The sequence below is a fragment of the Rhinolophus hipposideros genome (genome assembly GCF_964194185.1).
Source record: "Rhinolophus hipposideros genome assembly, chromosome: 5".
Classification (NCBI taxonomy): Eukaryota; Metazoa; Chordata; class Mammalia; order Chiroptera; family Rhinolophidae; genus Rhinolophus; species Rhinolophus hipposideros.
In genome coordinates, this window is record NC_138051.1 from 83,034,761 (window position 1) to 83,053,821 (window position 19,061).

Genomic DNA, 19,061 nt, shown 5'->3' on the forward strand with positions numbered 1-19,061 from the left:
TGATGAGAATAGCTTGGGAGCTGCTGGGAACTTCAGGCCCAACAGTGATGACAGCCATTTTGGGGAAGGGAGTTGGTTTCTGCTACCTTCAGAACAAGGGGTACTCCCTCCTCTACTGCCCTTTAGTCTGTACAGGGGGCACGGCTGTTTTGGAGGACTAGGACACTCCTTATTCCAGTGGTCTGAGCTTCCACAACCAAAGCAAGCTCCTTTATCTGGCGTATTCTCTCTGGGGCTTTTGGGGTGCCTGGAGGTGGCTCCAGCCCTGGATTGTCTATAACTGTGACCAGAAGTCTGGCCTGTCCCTGATCTCATCACTGGTCTCACTGTTCTTTTATTTCTTGTTTTTCTGTCTTGGCTGTTAAAGACAAACAAATTCCTGGCCTTCTCTAGGATCTGAGCCTCTTAATCAGGGACATAACAGTGGGCCGGAACCATTAGAATTCCTTGCCAGTTAAGGAAAAATATTAGGCTAAACTTTCTTATACTGGCCTATAGCTGATACCGAGGAAGGCATATGAATTCCAGCAGTTCTACTATATAAAAGTTTACTTAACTATTAGAAAACTTAATTTTCAGATTTAATTTTTGAATAATTAAGGACCTGATTGAGAAAATATAAAACATAGAATGTTATTTTGGTGACATATGTAATCTTTGATTTTTCAGGTAGAAAACTTTTTCATAATGTAAATAGCAGACCAATAGTCTAACGAACTTTATCTTAGAGAGAGAAAACTTAACTTTTATTTTGTACCAGCTTACTTTTTAGATTTAAATTTACTTAATTACATTTAGTTTAACTATATATAAAACTCTCAGAACTTCTCACAAGCCTTCTATGACTTTTCCAGTCCCTTTTAGTTTGTCTCTTTTCACTCATTTAAAAATAACAATCTTTAGGACAAACTGCTTTCTTTCAGTATCTTCAAAAATGTGTTTCCATACCTTATACTTTTCTTGAAAGCACACATACCATTTTCTTCAATGTTAGAATCCATAACCTTCAGAACCGTAATTTTTACTGACAACCAAAAGCAAGCAATTAGCACTTCCACTAGCAAATCCAGGAATATATCTGGCAACCTTTAAAAGCATAGACTTTTGTAATAAAATATAAGATATATTTATTAACAGATCTTAATTTCTCTCTTAACATTCCTGTGACAAGAAGCTAGAAATAGATGAACTTAGACCTACCTAATAATTAACACCTCAGAATTTTGTTATTTTGAAATACCTAGATATTTAATCTAAGCTCTTTTCTTGACAAATTCTGTAACAGAGATAACATGACTTTAAAAGTAGGCTATTTAGAATGTTAGTAATCTGGGACTCCAATCTAAAGGTGATTTTCCTCATAATGAATCCCACTGCGAGTGGTCTCTGCAAGACAGAATTAGAGCAGCAGAGTAAGGGGTGGTGGGAGGGAGGTCTGGCTTGAGAATTAGCTGCTTGGTTTTTAAAAGTGGCACGTTTTTCCTTCAGTTACCTCAGCCTCAGGCATTCCTGTTTATAGGTGGATTAGGAGATGGGTGTATGTTGAAGGGTCCTCCTCAGGAGTGAAGGATCTCACTGGAGGTTCCTTTGGAGGAGTCCCTTTAGGAGGGGTCTCCTTAGGGAGAATCTCCTTAGAAGGAGTCTCCCTAGGAGGAGTCCCCTTGGGAGGAGCCCCCTAGAAGGGGTCTCCCTAGGAGAAGGGAGGCAAGAGATCACGGCCAAAAGAATCGGGTCAACACTATATTTCTTATAGAGGTCCCTAGGGGCGAAAAGAGCCTGAACAAATGGAACTTCTGACCATTTGCCCTCTTATCTGCAAAATAGGTCTAGCTGCATGGTAGTATTGTAATTAATACTTCCCTCAGAAGGCCAAGTCTCCCCATCTTCCACCGTGTATTTAGGCCCAACCTCTGAACAAAAGAAAACCAGGTACTGCTTCTTCAGAGTCTGAGGGTCAAAGTTGTCCCAATGTTTCAAGATGCAATTCAGGGAGGTGAAGGTGCTTGAGGGCTGATTGCCCATCTGAAAGGGAGGAAGAACAGAAAGGTGTCCCTTTGCAATTCATCTCCCATAACTTGCTCTGGGGCGTTCCCTAGCTGCGCGGGCCACGGACATAGCACAACCGATTCCAGGGCCAGTGGGGAGACATGGCGCACCAGGATTAGTTGCGCTTACCTGGGCAGCCCAGCCTGTGCCTACAGTGGGTGCCTACCCTGTCTCCGCCTGAATGTCTGGCCAATAGAGGCTGTGGCTGATAATGAGGTAGAGGGATGTATGTCCTGATTCTGAGCATCACAGAAATTGATGGTATGCTTAATATAACAGTGACCTTCTAAATAAAGGTGTTTAAGGAGGGAGTACGTGCTTAAAGTATGTAGGGAAGGCATACGGTCTAGGCAAGAGGGAGTGAAAGGAGGCCCTGAAGCCCAATATGTGAAGGGGGCACAAAAAGAGATATCTGAAGCCCCAAAAGGCTTCAGAGAAAGCTGTTTCCTTAAGGAAAAGTGAATCCGGAATATATTGGTTCTCCTTAAAAACTTTGCCTGGCGGTGGCTGAGGTGGCCTGGCAGGCAGAGGTCCAGAGAAGCTGTGCTCTTGGAATCCCTCCCTCTCGGTTGTCTGCAGCCCAGCCGAGCTGGGGGCAGAGCCAGGCGTCAGAGAAGCTGTGCGATCCCCAGAGGAGGACAGCAATAGAACAGAGGGGATGAAAAACCAAGTCTCCAGAGAGACATTATGCCATACAAACACAGACCTCACTGGTGCTTGGATTTGTCTCAAGCCTGGTAGGTCCTAAATGACCTGTTCCAAGACTAGGTTATCCTGTCATGGGAGTTTTCAAGCGGCAGATGCCCTAATGGCCATTCAACTGTCTGACCCATGCCCACCAAGGATGGCAAACAAAAGAGGTATAGGAAAGTGAGAGAGAGGTTTTGGGGTCCCCTAAAATGGGCTTACCTCCTGGCTGGCTTGTTAAAATATGTTACTGGAGAGTGTTGAGGCGGTCTTACAGGGAAGGGACCCCAGACCAATGTCTCAAGAGCTGGGGAGACATAGTGACAGGATGAAAGAACAGCAAAGACAAAGGAGTCATTCTGCTGGCACCCTTACAGGCTGTAGGGCTGAGAAGGGACCAGAGGGACCTTTGGGACCCACTGTAGAGTAGCCACGACCAGGATACCTCAGTTGTCCACAAAGGCCCTCAGTCCTGGCCACATACCATGTTAAGGTCTAGAATCGACCACCCCTCAATTGGACAGAGGACACACGCGATAATGCAAGTCACACAGCGAGGTTTATTTCCAGCTAGCTGGGGTCCAAGTATCTGCCCGACGCAGCGGGTTTCAACAAGGACCCCGAGCACTCAAAGCCAAGGGTTTATATAGCATCTTTAAAGCATCCAATAATTTTCCATAGCTTCAAGGAGTACATATCATGGGCTTGTTCCACATTCTGGGGATTTGACAAGATAAGCTGGCTTGTACCCCACCCAGTCGGCAGTTAACAAGATAAGCTCTTTTCAAACAGGGCATCTGGTCCACACCCTGTTAAGGTCATGCAGAAAATGGCTTCCTTTCTTATGCTAACCTACTCTTACAACCAGTACTCAGTCTCCTATGGAAAGGAAAAGAGCAGCAGAAGGATAAGAGAAAGTAGCAGAGAGGGGAGAGAAGCCTCCAAATGGCACCTTTATGGGCAGTTGGGCTGGGGGAAGACCCAGGGGGCCTTTGAGACACACCACAGAGTAGCGACCACGATCAGAGTCCTGCAATTGCTGCCAAGGCCCATTCACCTCAACCACACCCTGTCTTGGGGCTTTACTCTACCCGAGAGAGAAAGTAAAAGAAAAGGCAGTTGGACTGTTGCCAACATTCCTTGGGCTCCGTGCCAGAGGGGATCCACCAGAACCCTCCTACAAGACCTGCCCTCCGAGTCTTGAGAGTAGCAGCCACACTTTTCCCATTTAAATGGCAGAAGGAGGCCTACTGTTTGTGCGATAGGAAAAGGAGAGAAAAATGATGAAGGCCCATAGGGTGGGCAAGCAGAAAGGCACAGATAATATTTACATCTCCTTCAATCCGGATGAGCCCCCAAATGATGTAAATGATGTTGGATCTGTCCACAGTTTCCGGGTGTGGGCCGGGATCGTGTCTCGGGATACCAAAGAATGGACACATGGACCAGGGAGAGGCAAAAAGTTGTAAAGGAAGATAGTTTATTAGAGGCAGGAGAAGAGGTTGTACCTCCCACGTGGGAAGGGGTCCCGAATGGGGGTGCCCAGTGACTGAGGCAAACGCTCTTACTTTTATACCTTCCTTTGCCCGTCTGGGGAAGGGGGCTGGAACCTTCTAATTGAATTGATCTATCAGGTTTGTCCTGTTTGCCCATCCTCAAGGGATTAACAAAATAACCCATTCCTATCTATCAGATCTGTTCCTTTGGCCAAAAGAGATTTGAGATAATTTATTCATCTCAAGGCAGGGTCTCATATCTTTGTCCTGGAGTGAAGGAGACATTCCAGAACCTGGAGTTTCAGGATATGGTGCCTTTTGTTTAGTCCACCAGGGACCTTCCTGTCTACCTAACGACATGCTCACTAACCTGTCTCACCAATTATTGGCTATATAATAGGGACCAGTTTCTGAAACTCAGTTTCCTCATATGTGAAAAGAAGTAAGACTATCTACCTCATAGGACTGTGGAGAAAGTCAAATGAGATAATAATTATAAAATATGAAATCTAGTGAGGTGTCTGGAGTATTGCATTCTCCTAAGACTGTAGCGATAGTTATGTTTAAAAGCTACAAAATAGTCCGTCTCGTTATGTGAAGGTTTGTCATTATAGTTCCAGATATTCTTGTTAAATCACATCTTCCAGAACATCTCTATTGTACGTAGTGGGGTAGCACATATTATCAGACATCAGCAGTCCTATCTTGCCACCTGCGGCATTATCAAGGTGTAGGGGTGCCATGTCATCACATTATGATTTTGGCAGAAGGATTTTAATTATATATATAACTTGAATATAGGCTATGTGTTAATTAGTATAAAAGCCAAAGGAGTACTTGGTTTTAAGTTCGACTTGAATTTTCAATTTATTTCTCAGTTCAGCAGAATAGTAACATTAATAGCTAACATGAATAGAGTGACTACTCTGTGACAGGCACTAGATTTTTTAGAACCAGTACTTCTCAATTTAGGAGAACGTTCGCAGAGTCCCTGGGACAATAATCTTTGGCTAGGCATCAGTTATGGTGCTTTCTCCTCAAACAACTCAAAATTCAAATCAAGTTCTCCTTTGACTTTGGATACACCAACATCGGGCAGCTATTTTGACATCTATGTCTCTCCTGGCCATTTATAACTTCCTGATTTTCTCTTATCTTCTGCGGGCTGCTTTTTCATGAATTCCTCATCTATGGATAAAGGCTTTAAAGTTCAGTGGATTTTCCTAGTCAGATGCAGAATTCCAGGGACAAGCTGTGCTATTGTGACGGTCATTTGAAATATCACTAGGACATTCTTCATTGTCTGGTTTTTATTTATGCAATAAAAAAGCAGAGGAAATGCGGGACAGTTAAAATGGTTAAAGCTGAATGGTAAATCTGGAAATCTTATCAATAGCACATCAAAGGGGCTGCACAGTGCTGGGGGCAGTAATTTCTTTGTAAGGAGAATGCCTAAAGGTCTTATTTCAAATTCTGATGACACAGCAGATCTAGATGCCAGCATTTGATAATAATGCCTGAACTGCCAAACATTAACCAGAAATCACTGCCTATGATACAGATGGCAATCTATCATAGTAAATGTCACTACAGGGAAGAACTTAAAAGCCAAAAACTCAAAAGAGATGAGACACAAAGCTCATCCAATTGGACTTTGCACTCCAGAGGAATTGTAAAGTCAGATTATAAGTGGGTGGCCTCTGCTTTTTACAAGTTCTCAAAGTTCTCTAGGTCTGGGTGATATTGTTCGTGGCCTGCATGATTGCCACGCAGATCCCCTTATATAAAGGCAATCTTTGCATGACACACAGATTTCCAGGTTCTAAATGATGACCCATGTATTTCGAGCTGCATTCAAGTCAATAAACCCATCTTTGAAATCAGCATTAACAAAATTTAACTCTCAACTTTATTTTTTTGCAAATAATTTTTTGAATCAAAAAGTAATTAAGATATCAAGCCGAATATATCAGCTTCTCTTTTAGATCTAATGTCTTTATGTCTATCAATGATGTGATAGAAATCTCCTATTAATATGTTTTTAAAACATAAAACTTAAATACAGCACTCAACTGATTAAAACACTTCTGGGAATCTTGTTCTGTTAAGGTCTAGAATCGACCGCCCCTCAATTGGACAGAGGACACACGCGATAATGCAAGTCACACAGTGAGGTTTATTTCCAGCTAGCTGGGGTCCAAGTATCTGCCCGACGCAGCGGGTTTCAACAAGGACCCCGAGCACTCAAAGCCAAGGGTTTATATAGCATCTTTAAAGCATCCAGTAATTTTCCATAGCTTCAAAGAGTATACATATCACGGGCTTGTTCCACATTCTGGGGATTTGACAAGATAAGCTGGCTTGTACCCCACCCAGTCGGCAGTTAACAAGATAAGCTCTTTTCAAACAGGACATCTGGTCCACACCCTGTTAAGGTCATTCAGAAAATGGCTTCCTTTCTTATGCTAACCTACTCTTACAGTTCCAGAAATAAAGCCTAACTCATTGGCAGAATATGAAATCTTTCTAAATGACCCAAGTTAATTTTCCAGTCTTTTCTCCTACCATTTTCCTTCACCTCCAAAATGTTTACCTAAACCATAGCCACATGGACCTGTTGCAGTTTCTCCAGTGGGTCATGGACTCTTACCTCTCTGTTTATTCTGCTTAAAAGGACTCACTTCACTTATCTGCTTGAACAATTGCAAATTAGCCTTCAAACTCTATCTCAGCTACAGCTCAGAGCTGATTTCCTCTTTCTCTGTCTGTGCACTGGGGCCCCATCAGAGCATCTGCCACTTTGTGCTGGCCTCTGACCGTATCACAACAGGGGATCAAGTCCAGTTTGCTTTTGTATTCCCAGCACGCAGGATGTCACTGGGGAGTCAGTGGACAATAAATAATCATTTTTGTTCTGAATGAATTATTTCCAGGGCTGCTGTGTACATCTGTGCATGTTACGCACTGCACAGCTCTAGGGACCCCAATGCAGACAGACTGTGATGAAAATGGGAGCCCTGCAGTTGTGAGGTACACACCATGAACAACCATATGTGGCAGCCTGTCAGTCACGCAAGCTAAAATTTTCTTACTCCCTCATGCTAAATTGTAATATTTTCTGCTATACATAGTCTCCTCCATCAGTTGCCAAATCCTGATAAATCAGAATAAGCTAGGTTTTGATGCAGCAACAAACAATTCCAACAACTCATTAGTTTGACACAACAAAATTTAATTTCTCACATTGCACATCAAATACGGGCTGGGAGGGGAACTCTGTTCTACATCGTCTTTCAGAGAATCAGACTGACAGGTTCCATCTTGACCATTGAGGTATTAAGTTGGAATGTGGCAGATCATGTACTGTCTCTTTGAGCTTCGGGTTTATATGTGACACATATCACTTCCAGTCACATTTCAGAGGCCAAAGAAAATCACGTGGCCATACTTAACTTCAAAGGAGTCAAAGGAAAAACAATTTAACCTACCATGTGTTCTAAAGAAAGGGGACATATTTATAAATAGGAGCATCTCCTATTTCTACTCCATTGAACTACTTTAACTACTTTCTATCTCATCCTTGGACTATTACAATAGCCTATTTAGTCTCCCTGCCTTCTTATTTTCCCCCCATTTGCCCTCAACTCTTCTCCCCGTCACTGACAGATGAATCTCCCCAAAGTACAACTTTTTCCTTCTTTCAAGAAGAGATTTTTAATTAAAAACCATTAGTGATTCTACACTGACTACCAAATTAGGCCCCAATTTTTTTTTTTCTTTTAATCTCTCCTCTTTCATTTATTCCACAACAAATTGTGAGTACTTAATGGGCTTTAGACATCACATGAGACACTGAGGAGACAAATAGTTCCTGAACTTAAAAGAACTTACAGTTCGGTAGGTGAGCCAGACACAAAGAGAAAATGAGCACATTTCAGAGTGGTGAGTGTGAACAATAGTGGCATAGTTCAGTGGGTAATATCAAGGCGGAAATAACTGTGATGAGAGGTCAATTCAGGCATCTCTGAGAAGGAGATTTTTAAGGTGCCTGTGGGATTTTGAATTCATGTTTTCCAAGCAAATATAATTGGGGATGGGAACATGGGGGAGGGGAAGAGAGCTCTTTCTTGAAGAGGAAATAGCATAAAGATGGAGGCATGAACATTTGATGTGATGTGAGAAATATAATTGGTCCTCTAGGCTGGAATAGAAGGCACTCACAGCGGTGGAAAGGGAGTAGTTCTGAGGAATAGGAGGCACACATGGAAAGAGAGTTTGAGGCCACGGGAGAATGAGAGGAGACTTATGTTAAGGAGTTTGGCCTTTTGGCCTTTGGGAAATGTGGAATAATTGAATGGTTTTAAGCAGGAAATTATGTGATCTGTTTTGCACTTAAGAAGGTTCACTCTAGTGTTAGTGTGGATTCTGAATTAAAAGGTTAGGGAAATGTATTTCTGAGAAATCCTTATTGTGTGTGATGGTTAATTTCATGTGTATACTTGCTTGGACCATGGGTGCCCAGATATTTGGTCAGACACTGTTCTGGGCGTTTTTGATGAGATTAACATTTAAATGCGTGGTTAACTGAAGCAGATTGCCCTCTCCAACCTGGGTGAATCTCATCCAGTCAATGAGGGCCTAAATAGAACAAAAAGACTGGCATCCCTGACTAAAAGAAAATTCCCCAGTAGGCTACCTTCAGACTTTATCTGCAACATCAGCTCTTCCTGGTCCTAAAGCAGACTGACTTTGGACTCAGTGGGAACATGGACTCTCCGGAGTCTCCAGCCTGCCAGCCCATCCTGCAGATTTGGGCCTTGCCAGTTCATAATAGTATGAGCTAATACTTTATAAAAAATTAATTTATTTCTATCTGTGTATCTATCTGTCTATCTATCTATCTATCTATCTATCTATCTATCTATCATCATCTATATGTATGTGAATACATCTCATTGGTTCTATTTCTCTGACTAACAAAGGTATTTTAGTACTGAGAGTGGTTCTAGAGGAACAGAATCTTAAGGACAATTTCATGAATTGGTTCTGGGGTTTCTGATATAAGCTGTTTAATCTGATTAGATTTAAAGACATTAATGACTCTGTTTTAAGTAGTACAGGGAACACTGATAGTGCATGGTGCTATCTGGCAATAGAGATATGCAAAATATTACCAAGGGGACATTTTTGTCAAAGTAAGAATCTTAAATGTTTAGCATTTGACAAGCCAGGAAGTAGTCTAAGAAATGTTAATTGATTTGCCCAAGGCAGCAAAACATGAAGTGGAAGAGGTGTGTCTTAAATTTATATTTGCTGGTTCTGTATCCTATCAGACATTTCCCCCCATTACTCCAAAGCTGAAGAAAACCTTGATTTCAGTCCAAGGAATTTACATTTGAATTACAAAGTGCTGTTTTCTGGAAATAGCTTGCACTTTTTAGGGTAATAATAATGCAGATGCTGACTAATGATTTGCTAACAATGGGGGTGGACTTAATCTGAGGGATTAATCAAGTGTGGGTCAGGTTGCCTTGTAATTTTCATACACTACACAGAGAACCTAATTATGCAAATCACTCTAGAGATCCCCACTGACCTTCTTGACAAGAACTAACCAGCAGTAATGAGTGAATCTTCTCAGACAAACCCAGAGTTGACTAATAGTTACTTGAATTTGAGTGCTGTAACTTGATTGCCAGCTACATCAAGTTGATTAGAATGCCCCGAATGGGCTGATGTATAGATTCACTAGAAAGTATGTTAAAATGAAAGCTGTTTCTGTATGACCTAGCTTTATATGTATTAAAACTTGAAATGTTTCTCAAAGTGTTGGTAAAGTGTTTCCTCAACTGGCAAGAAAAACAAAGTCATTCTGTATTTTCTAATCAAGAAGGATTAAAAAGGCTCTGAAACTATATCCAATGCATAAATGTTGTAATTACGATAAATATTTGTTCTTTTTGTTTTCACTACAAACTCAGAAATCCTGGAGTCTGTGTTTGGCACATTCAGGAGATTATAGCCATCTGCCGGGAGACAAAGCTGTCAATTATAAAACAATCTGGCTTTCTATTCCATTCCATTTCCAGGTTATACATGGCCCAATTGAGGTAGGATCTTTTTTATTATTAAAATTGAAATGTTTTGGATGCCCTCTGCCCCATGACCCTATTCTCAGGATCCCAAGAGATTAAAAAATCTCTGCAGTTAGAGTTTCAAACTCAAGGTCAACATGTCTTTTACAGTCCATCTGAAAAGGTGAACTACCCTAAGGTAAGGCTCTGAGCTCTTTACCCAACTTGAACAGAAAATGATGTTTTGTTCAATTAAAATGCACTTTAGGCTAAGGAGAGAAATTATGGCAAACAGAAATGACCAAACGGAGATAAAGGTGTCTTCTGTCAGCTGGAGTGATGAGCATCAAAAAGGAGGCTTCGCAGTTTAAAAAAAATATCCTTATGAAACATGGAAAGCAAAATGGCCAATTTATTAGGTTGGTGCAAAAGCAATTGCGGTTTAAAAGGTAAAAATAATTGCAAAAACCGAAATTACTTTTGCACCAACCTAATAGTAATTTAGGATTCAGCAACATAAAGGCAGGAGAGTTCAAAACTACATTAGAGCTAGTTTAATAAAAGAGGCGGTGGCCCTAAAATTGTCGTCATTAAAGACTTAATAGAAATGAGTTAACCTTTGTGTTGGCCAGATTCCATATTAGAAAATTCACCCATCTTTCTTGGATTCTTCCTGCCATTTTACTGGAAACAGTTATCTTGTGTTTTTTGCTTTAAGATGCTTAAATTGCCTTTTAACAGACTATTCAGAAGCTCTTCTATTCCTCAGTAACAATGGAAGAAGAATTGGCTTTTAAACAGACATGCAGTAGAAAATAAAAATTTTCCCACATAGTGAGACAAGTTAGCATGTTGTTAGGTAGACAGGGAGGTCCCTGGTGGAATAAACAAAAGGCAGCCATATCCTGAAACTCCAGGTTCTAGAATGGCTCCTTCACTCCAGGACAAAGAAATAAGAATGTGCCTTGAGGTTAATAAATTATCTCATAAATTCCTTTTAGCCACACAAACAGAACAGATCTGATAGATAGGAATGGGTGTGTTAAACCTTTTAGGGTGGGCAAACAGGACAAACCTGATAGACAAATTCCAACAGAAGGTGCCAGCTCCCTTCTCCAAGCAGACAAGGGAAGATATAAAAGTAAGAGCTTTTGCTTCAGTCACTGGGCAACCCAGTTGGGACCCCCTCTCATTCCGAGAGCTGTGACTCTTTACTTTTAATAAACTATCTTCTTTTACAACGCCTTGCCTCTCCTTGGTTGGTGCTTCCATTTTTCGGTTTCACGAGATATGATCCCAGCACACTCGTAGGAAAATATCCTACATCATTAGATTTGTGCATGGATCAGGCCTGAGGACACCTCACAGCAGCCATTGAGAGCCTCGATTAAGGCTCTGTTTACATAAGGCTAATCACAATATTTTCTGGAAGAGTTCTTCCTCAAGGCCATTAGTGAGCAGAGAGAAGTGAAAATGAGTGAATTTTCCCAAGTGCATCTTGATTCCTCACCTCAATTCAGCTCAATAACCATAGTTTGCATTTCATAAAGGTGACTCAATCTTAGTCAATAATTTCACCTCCTGACTCCTGAAATTAAGGCGAGAGAGAGAGAGAGAGAGAGAGAGAGAGAGAGAGAGAGAGAGAGAGAGGAGAGAGAGAGACTATATTCTGTAGACGAAGAGCCCATTGAAATCTAATCTACACATTTGTGAAATATAAAAAAAACCTTACCTAAAAGGATTCAGTTTAAAGTGAATTGGGTAATAAGGGCTTCTGGCTCTATTCCACAGAAGGAAATTTGGCTTCCTGGTTCAGGGAGAAGATTATATTGGATTTCAAAGTTACCTTCTACATTCCAGCTGGCTATGTCCTCCCATACGGTGACCACTTACCACAGCAATATCCTTAATGGTACCATTTCATTTTCTCTTTTCTCAGCCTCTCTTACCCAGCCATCAAATTTTGTGTGTCCTGGGTCTCATTCTGTCAACTGGATTAAATGTAAACCCCACGGTAAAGAACAGGTGACTGATCTTACTTTCTAGTGCAGCAGTTCTCAGCGGCAGTGTCATAATACAGATGGTGCCAAAAAATGTATACATATTTTAAGAAAGGAGAAAACTGTATTAAAATTGTAACACAATGAAGGATGCTAGCTTTCATTTGATTAAAGCCACCTTTTGAGCAAACGTCATACTACACAGTGCTACCGTAATTCAATTCAACTTCAAAAGGTAATTCATAGGTAACATCTCTCACACTGTGTACTTTTTTGGCACCCCGAGTATATTGCTGGGCCATGGTCAACTGTGAGGTTTATTGTAATTAATTTAACACCCGCCAATACCGAGAGCCTCCCCTACTCAAGGATTTTCAACTGCAGAACTTTAAGAGACATGAATAAAACTTCACTGTAAAAGTGTCAACTTTGCTGTCCTCAACAAATGGTAATATGTGGAAGATCCTCCAGATAGGTGTTGAAGGGGATCAGGGTATGCCACGCCAAATATGCCATGTTGACATAGGATTATTTTGAGCTGAGGTAAACTGAGAGTTAACAGATGCAGGAAGAGTTCTCTAACCCCCCTTATCTGCCTAAAAGCAGAGCATAGATTTCCCTTTGTGAAGGTGACCCTATTGTACCAGAAAGGGAAGAGTCACCATCACCTGAGAGGGGGAAGACAGTCAACACCAAATGTGTTTGTATAAACAAACCTCACTGAAATAGCCCTTATCCCCTCTTAGTTCCTCCATATATTTTCTAGTCATTGCCCCAAGACTTTCAGCTTTTGAAGCCCAAATCCCCTGTCCTTTGTTAAAATAACATATAAGCCCAAGCCCAACTGCTTCTTTGAGCCTCACTTCTTGTCTATGAACTCCTGTTTATATAAATATTAATAAAATTCAGTGCTTTTCTCCTAATTTATCTTTTATTAGTTAAATTTATAGACACTCCCTCCCTAAATATAAGAGGATAGAGGGAGCATGTTTCCTCCCCAGTAATGTCCAGAAGGTAAGTTTAAAGTTGATACAGGAGAAGGACAGGAATATGTTTGAGACTGTTAATCCTACATGTAGTAATGTTACTGCTGATGGAAGTGTTCCTGGGAATCATGGATGCTGGTTCAAACTCAAGGCGATTTTCATCTGCACATCATCAAAGTTAATGGTAAGAAGGGAAATGAAGATACCCAATGGAGTTTATGGAGTTCATTAATGATGTTATATAGCATCCACTTCTTATTAACATACATTTACTATTGTATCTATTTTCCCTACTTCCTTATTTATAACTTGAATTTCTTATTTATAATCCTTAATTCCTTATTAGTTCTGATATCATTCAGGGCAGCTATGGTTCACTATTTAGGCCAATTAAAACTTACCACCTCAGACCCCCTTGCAACAAGGGGGTTATGTAGCCCTGTTGTGGATAAGAAGGGGAGGCCTTTAAGTGGAAATTTTGAGAATATTATTATTGTCCTGTCAAAAAGGGGTATGAACCATTTGCTGTTTATTCTTCTCTTTTCTTCTTGCTGGAATAAAGATGCAATATCTTAAGGGTAGCAGCCATCTTACAATAATGAAGTTAAAAGAAGTAAGCTAAGAATGGTGAGCCAGGAGGTAGAAGGAGCCTGGCTCTTTGATGACTTCCTAGAGTAACAGCACCAATTGTGGACTGATCACTCTGGAGATCCCGTTATGTGAGAAAAATCTCTGTTTGAGCCATAGTCCAGAGTTCTGTTATGTGACACCCTCACAATTCTAAGTGACACAAACAGCTTCAGTAGATTTTAATAAGGATGAAAGTGGTCTATTTTAGGGGAAAAGAAAATGCTTGAAAGGTCTTATTTTAGAAACTTTGAATGACTGCCTCACACTTTTATACCAGAAAGTGTGCTGGATGAACAAGTTAAATTTCTCCCTGTAACTGGAGAGTTACAAAAAGAGAAGAATGAAAAAAAGGACTTACAGACCTTTCATCTATTCACTTTTTTTTTTAACTGTCAAGGAGTTAGCAATAGTAAATGATTTCTCTTTATATAAACTAAAATGCAATAAATAATATCCCTTCCTCACTTGTCCATTGAAGCTGTCTAGTTGCAATAGAGGGTGGAACTAAGTAGAGCTCCTGGAATTGGGCACAGTCCTGAACACACCCCAGCACCTGTCCTCTATGAGAATTTCCTTTGGTACATTTGTCACAGGGAACCATTTAAGAATTGCTGAAATAATAAATGTAGCTATTACTTTTCTGAATTAGCACATTCCTTTTTTTAACAATTCTTTCTGAAAATGCAAAGCCTTAACCCAACAAAGTAAGCGAATGAGAAGGTGGGTATTTGGGCCATTGGTGCATTTCAGCAGTCTTCAAAATTAGTTATATCTCCATGGACAAGCCTCTTCTAGAACATGAATGCTAGATGGGGTATGCATTGTGGAAGAGCTTAAGGGAGAGAAGAAAGTTGTGGCCTCCTTTCCAGTACTTTGAATATAGCTCATTGAGCTTTTCTCAGTGGGTCTATTTACACAGTAATCATCCCTCAGGATTCCTTCCACCAGTTAGAGATTCCATCTTCAGGGTTGTAACTTGCAAAGCTCCCTTGCTGCCTCACTCTCACTAGAAGGGACCAAATGCATCAATCACCATCACTTTCCCAAAGCTCTGTTTTCAATCAAAGGGGCCAAAGTTTCCCTTGTTTATAATTATGCCAGGAAAACATCCCACTGGAAGTAGATCCACACGGAGGCTTGCCAGCATCACACATCCTCACCCCAACATCAACTTATAAAGAATACAGCAGCTGTGTAATAGCTGCACAGCAATCCTACCCAGGACTGAAAAACAAAGGTAAACACCAGATCTGATTGAACTCACAGGGGAAATTTCAGGTGGCAGCATGTAATTACCTGCGTTAGCACACCGAGGTTAAATAACACCAATGCTCTCCTGTATAAAAGCTATCCAGGATCTTTACTACTCATAAATGACTTCGATCTTAGTTTTATAACCCGTTGGTGCAAAGGGAGGTAATTCTCCAGCAGCACAGCAGTCTCTTGCTTGGAAACCCTGTTTTCCCATCCGGCACCACCTGTGTGTCCCCTTGGCTGCCCCACAGCGAGGCACTGAAGCAGCCAAACACAGCGAGCCTGTCAGAGTGTCCAGAAATGCAGCAGAAGGTGTTGGCTTCCTGTCCCCTCATCGAGGCCATCTGGACTCTCTAACACACCTGTTTGGGAGGGTTTCCATGGCTTGGTTTACAAATATAAGTGCAGCTCAAACGTTCCGGTCCAGTGCTGGTCATTCGCCTTTCCTTTTGAGGGAGTTAATTATGCAACAAGATGACTTCTGTGCCCATTTTTCTCCTCCGTTATAAACTTTAGATAGCAAAAAAATGTGCTTCCCAGTATTTTTTCAGTGGAGTGAACAGATGTAAAAGTGCTTTCAATTCCTTAATAAAGGTGACATTAGGCCAGATTTGATATTACACTAAGTCTCACATAACATTTAAAAATGAGTTTTTTCAACCATAAAATTACTAATTGATCTGTCTTGTAAAAAGATAAAGGAAATGAATGCCTATTTGAGTTTCATTTCTGTCAGGCTTCTGATTCCTTATTTTACGTGGCACAAAATGAATTTTAATGAAGCAGCCTCCAAATTTCAAAATATGCCATGACCCTTCGAAAGTAACTGGCATATTTGTCTGCCTTTTTCTTTCTTCGAGTCTGTCTGACTTTCTGATCTTGAAGTCAATGTTCCATTCAACATGTTCTTCCACATACATTCTGAAAGAAATAAATGGAAACAAGAGGAGGGAATACACCAGGAAGAATTCATTCACTTAGCCATGCAACAAATATTTATGGAATCCCTGATGTATGTCAGGCGCTGTTCCAGGTGCTGCAGAGAGACAAGCTCAAAAGAGTGAAAAAAAAAAACAAAAAAAAAAACCCTGCTATGGTGGAACTTCCTCTTTAGTGGAGTAAGATGATATAATAAACGTAAGTATATAATATTCAGGCGATGATCAATGCTATGAAAAAATAATAAATATTAATGGGTAGGGAGGGACAAGATGGAGAGTATGCACATACTGCATTTTTATATGGGAGAGCCCAGGTGAGCCTCTTCAGGTAAATGGCATTTGAGCAGATATCTGAATGAAGTGAGTGTGTGCTGTTTGGGGTGTTAGAATCAGCTGACAGAACAGCCGTTCTTCCTCCCATCTTTTTGCCTACTTGTATACATAGAGAGAGGAAATTATTTTCTTAAAACAAAACAAAACAAAACAAAACAAAAACAGTTCTCAGTTGTTTTGTCTAAACTGGGAGGCTACAGAGGAGATGAGGGGTAAAGCCAACTTTGAGTACTTATTAATGCCAGAATATGTATATTTCCACATTTTCCATGAATCTGTATGACAACCTTCTGCTCTGTTGATCTCATCCTCATTTTACAGCTGGGGAAGCAAAGTCTCAGGAACACCAGGCAGCTTAGCGGTCGAATGTTTCAGTTATTTATTATTGTATTACAAACACCCAAATGTTGAGGCTTAAAATAGCAACCATCATTTGTTTTACTCATCATAATGCAATCTGGACAAGACTCAAAAGGGAAGGCTGTGTCTGCTCCATGTGCATCAGTTGGGGGGTACAATTTAGAGCTAGGGGATCCGTATCCAAGATATCTCATTGCCGTGGCTGGCAAGTTGGTGCTACTCTTATGCAATGATAAATCAGCCATGTCTGAGGGCCTGTGGGCCTCTGATTCTTTCCATGCAGACTGGGCTTCCTCACGCCGTGGTGACTGGGTTTCTAGGCCAAGTCTTCCCAGAGAGAGCACAAGACAGAAGAACAGGACTTTATGATGATGCAAACTTGGGAGTCTCATAAACCCATGTCTGCAGCTCACTAGTGTTGGGTTTTTAGCAAACTGACATCATCCTATTCCCCAGCAAGGTAATTTCCCCAAATAACAGATTTCTCTGCAGCCATCAATTCAGTCAACAAGCATTTTTCAGTGTCTCTAGCACAATAGTGAGAACTCCCTACTCTGGATTCCAGCTGCCTGAATTTGCATCCTAGCTCTCCCACTTGCTTGTTGACAAAATTGAGGAGATTTAAGGAAGGTCCAGAGAATTTCTTATATGCCTAATAATGCCACTAATCCCTACCGCTATAATATTACCACCTCAGCCCTACTGATTTAAAAAATCAATCCCAAGAAGGAAGATAAAATTAGAATCAATGGCCCACCTTCTCCAAGAAGACTGCCATGCCTTGTATCTCCACAAACAGTCCAAGAGCCATATGATATTCTTCTTTACAAGGACTTCTATTCCCTTATGGTTCTTTATAACCCTGAATCTAACTCGGGCTCTCTTTCCTCTCCAAAGCACCAAACTCTTCCCGTTTTCCCTTTGGAATTCATGGTCTACCATGAAAGCAAACATTCTAAGTGACTCCCTCACCTTCTTTCTATAAGGGAAAATGAATAGTTTCCTAAAGCTCTCTGATGTGACAGCTGTTTCTTTACCACCACCACCCCGTGGAGTATAGGGATTTGTGGTAGGATAATTGTCATTGTTCTTTGTTATTATGTGTAAATCCTTTCTTCTCTCACCATCCCCAAATTCAATGTCCTTTGAAGCAAATGCCATAAGACTATACTGCCTGTCATCCCTGCAGAGGCATGATTCAAAGCAATCAGAAGAAAACTAAAGTATTTCCCAATTATCATATCTAGTGTATGCATTTTTATACATATACTCCGCCTCTCTGCTCCTATTTGACTCTCCCTGCTCTAATTTAATATCAACCTGCCATGATTGCTCTCAATCCCATCCTCTGTTGCCTGTTCTGTGACTTTCCTATTGCAATCACACTTTCTCCCCGGCATCCTTTTTCTCTCTCTACTGCATTGCTAACATCATCATACAAAACTGCAGAAGTATCTCCTATGTGAATAGAGAAAACCCTCCCTGGACTCTGTTGTGATCAGGACATATGGCTCTGAGATGCAGTGTAACAGGTTATGGCCCTCTTGCCCTACACTGTGCCAGAACTTGCCTGGTAACGCATGAAAACCTAAGGAAGTATCCACGCATTCAATGTTCAATAATTTGAAAATACTAACAGTGAAAAGCTGAAGTTGAAGTTTTCTAAGTTGCTTCTTTGGGGTTTTCACACCAACTAGTAATCAATACAGATGCCTCTTTTTGCATCCCCTCCGATCTGCCTCTGCTCAACTTCCATGAACAGCAACACTGTCCCATTTCTCTGCTCATCTCTATAGCAAAATTCCCTAGAAAGTTATCTATACTTACTACCTTTACTTCCTTAATTGCTATTTTCTCTTCAACCCATACCAGTCAGGATTTGTCTCTATCATTTACTGATATTCCACTTTTCAAGGTCAACATGAACCTCCAGAATGCCAAATCCAATGAACAATTCCCAATTTTCAGCAGCATCGGACGCAGTTGAATTCCTTGTTCTTAAGACACTTTTATTTTCCTTCTGGGTCACTATATTCTTCTGTGTTTTCTTGTTCTATGTCTGTTCTTTTTCACTTTCCTTGCTTGATTCTCCTTCTTCCTGACCTCTAAATATTGAATTTCCTCAGGGCTCAGTCCTCAGCCCCCTTCTCTTTTCTATCAACATTCTTTCTATTTGAGAGCATTAGTCCCAATGTTCTAAACATCTTCTACAGGCTGATGATTCCCATATTTAGATTTCTAGTTCTGACCTATC